The sequence below is a fragment of the Saccoglossus kowalevskii genome, chromosome 18 (assembly GCF_978046115.1).
Source record: "Saccoglossus kowalevskii chromosome 18, keSacKowa6.1, whole genome shotgun sequence".
Classification (NCBI taxonomy): domain Eukaryota; kingdom Metazoa; phylum Hemichordata; class Enteropneusta; family Harrimaniidae; genus Saccoglossus; species Saccoglossus kowalevskii.
This window is the reverse complement of record NC_140658.1, coordinates 26,741,435-26,744,618: the sequence shown is the minus strand read 5'-3', so window position 1 is coordinate 26,744,618 and position 3,184 is coordinate 26,741,435.

Genomic DNA, 3,184 nt, shown 5'->3' with positions numbered 1-3,184 from the left:
TTTGTCTGTGTTAATGCAACGGGAGCACCCGTTGGTCTTCATAGGACGATGTTACGATTGCATAATTTCAATAATTTATTTAATGTTTAAACTAAATATCATCCTACCTACTTTCATTTGTACTTAGCTTTTAAAATTATCTAAGTTATTTTGCCTGTACAAACTCAGTAGTAGGCAAAAAACAATACACTATTTTGTCGGTCCAAATTTATGCAGTTGGGGGAATTTGGAAAATGATAATTTATTTTTTTGCAATGAAAGTTTAAAGTTTTTTAGGCAGGTTGTTGCATTATTTGCCGAACTCTCTTGTGTGGATTTTGTTAGCTGGACTGTCTTTCCAAAACAGAGTCTAGGTCATGAGAATGGATTGTTGTGAAATTTTATTTCTGAAGCTCTCTGTTGAATTATATTTTCAAGAAAGTTGCCATGTTTTAGTTTGGCAAATTAATTTACGAAAGTTGTTTTTCGTAACGTTTGAAAATTATTCTGTAAGTGCGTCTTTGGGGTCAAAATAGTGTCATATGCTAATCACCTCACCGATGCGTGAATTATGATTTTTGATTGGCCAAATAAATATCGCCGGGAATAAACTTTCTGCAAACGCGCATTTTAGCACCACGAATTTGACGAAACTCATAATATTGGGAAATAAAATCATTCCAAAATGTAAAAACAACCAGATAAACACGTGTAACAAAAACAAAAGCACAAAATATACCGGGACTTGCTATCTAAGCTGTAAGGTCGACAAAGAGGTCATCGTATTCATCTTCAGTCATGGGAATAAACAGAACCTGGCAAGTCATTCAAGAGATTCTTAACAATCATTGCATAATCCAAACTCTAAAAATATTTATATATCTCTAAAATGAAAACATTGCGGTATTTCAAAACGTGGGCTTGCAGGAAAATTTAAAAGTTCTTCAGACTTCACAAAATATCTCTGTGGTGCTTCGCTCGGCCGGTAAGGGCGCCTCTCACGCTTACATGTCAAGCTAGTGGGTAGACTACCATGCATCATTTTTTTTTAAACCGGTTTGTGATAACGATTTAGTAAATGCTATAACGCCCCTGATGTTAGTAAGTCTGTTTTATATGACCACCTTCATCCTAAATTAGTCATTCACTCAGCGAACATCATTTGTAACCCCATGCAAAATTTATACATGTAAACTGTTCACTGACCCAACGGGTCCTTCTGATCCCTCTTAAAGTCGCTGAAATTGTTCTACTTTTTAAAAAAATGATCAGCAACTGTTCTAAATAACTATCATCACATTTCTATAACAAAATAACAATTATCACTTATCTAGATAATTACAATATAATGTCCCATAAACAATTTAGCTTTCGTAAACAATATAAATACGACTTGTAAAACGATTTGATAAAACAAAACATGTTATGTTCCGACTACATTACTATAAACAAAACTATATATCTTAAATTTGATAACTAACGGAAACTACTGTGCCATGCATTGCTTGTTATTAAAACCATGATATGATTACAATATAATTTTGCATATCTCATAAGGCCACACCGACTTAATTTTATGGATGACATCCGCGCGCACATTTGTTTTCGCCTGTTCTAAAAAAAAAAAAAAAAAATCTTTGATGACGAGACTCCACAGATCGGTTTTCTGTCCGGAACTTGCCGACTCATATTGTCGCAAAGCGCCGACTTGTCGTAAAACTCGTTTTGGACTACCTCAAAACCAAACTCCGCCGCACAGTTAGATGCGCGTTACGTAAAGCGCAAAGACCTATGGGAAGGAGATTGTCTCAAAACATGCCAATTTTGTCATAAATGATCTAACATGGCGACCACACCACCAAAATACGTGAGCATACAAGTTAAGGGATAAAACGGAGGGATTGTTGTAGACTGGTACGCAATTGACGTTGGCCAGGGAGATGTGACGTTTACACAGCTATACGAGAGATCGGTAGCGGCAAGCGAGTTTCGCCCATACAACTTTAAGGACATACTGTCCAGAGTAGCTGTCCCGTGTTTCTTCTGCAACGATGAGAGAAATGGGAGAGAAGTGGAGGTGTATGGTGGCCTAAAAGTTGGTCAGGCGACAAGTCAGTTCGGTTGCTTTGTCTGCATTGAAGTCGACAAAACTGCTACGAAAGCAGCGGAAGCTCCTCGGCTGAAATCCCCTTTTGGGGTAAAGAAAAGTTTCTTCTTATTTTTTTTTCATTTTCTGATTCGGATAATTTGCTTACACACACAGTCAGTAATATTTTGATCATATGACAATTTTTCATCAAGATACATGTACATAATTTTCTGCATCCAAATTTTTGTTGACTCTCTGTTGGTGTTTTTTTTTTTTTTTTTCAATATCGAGCCTCTTGTTACATAGTTGAAGTAGTTCTAGAGCATTTGTGTCTACACTTAGTCTATCTGAAGTGTCACTTTAAAATCTGTAGTTTGAATGTAAAAGAAGTTAATTTCCAGGTTGCTGTTGACAAACATATTGTTCATTTTTAATTAATTTTTTTTTTCAATACAACACAGTAAGTTTTTCTTTATTATTGAGTTGATGTGTATGCCTTTGGCAAAGCTAACATCTGCCTTATCCTCTTGCCTTTTCAAAATGAAAGGTGATGATACCTGTGACAGTAATATTACGGTGGCCCATATATACAATCGGCGAAGAATGACCAAATTTCGGCGATCAATAACGCATGCGACGATCAATAACCAATTACGACGATCAATAACGCATTGCGGCGACCAATAACCAAATTGCGGCGATCAATGACGCATTGCGACGACCAATAACGCACTGCGGCGATCAATGACGTATTGCGACGATCAATAACGCTTGCGGCGATCAATAACGCATTGCGACGATCAATAACGCATTGCGACAATCCATGACGCATTGCGACGATCAGTAACGCATTGCGGCAATCAATAACGCATTGTGACGATCAATAACCAATTTCAGCGATCAATAGCGCATTGCGACGATCAATAACGCATTGCGATGACCAATAACGCACTGCGACGACCAATGACGCATTGCGACGACCAATGACCAACTTCAGCGATTTATTTTAAAGGATGAACCCACAATGCTTTGCACACTTCAATGGCGTCCGCCATGGAGTTAACTCCGTTCGTCCACGAACTACAGCTTGTGTAAGTATTCGTTATATAAATAAAT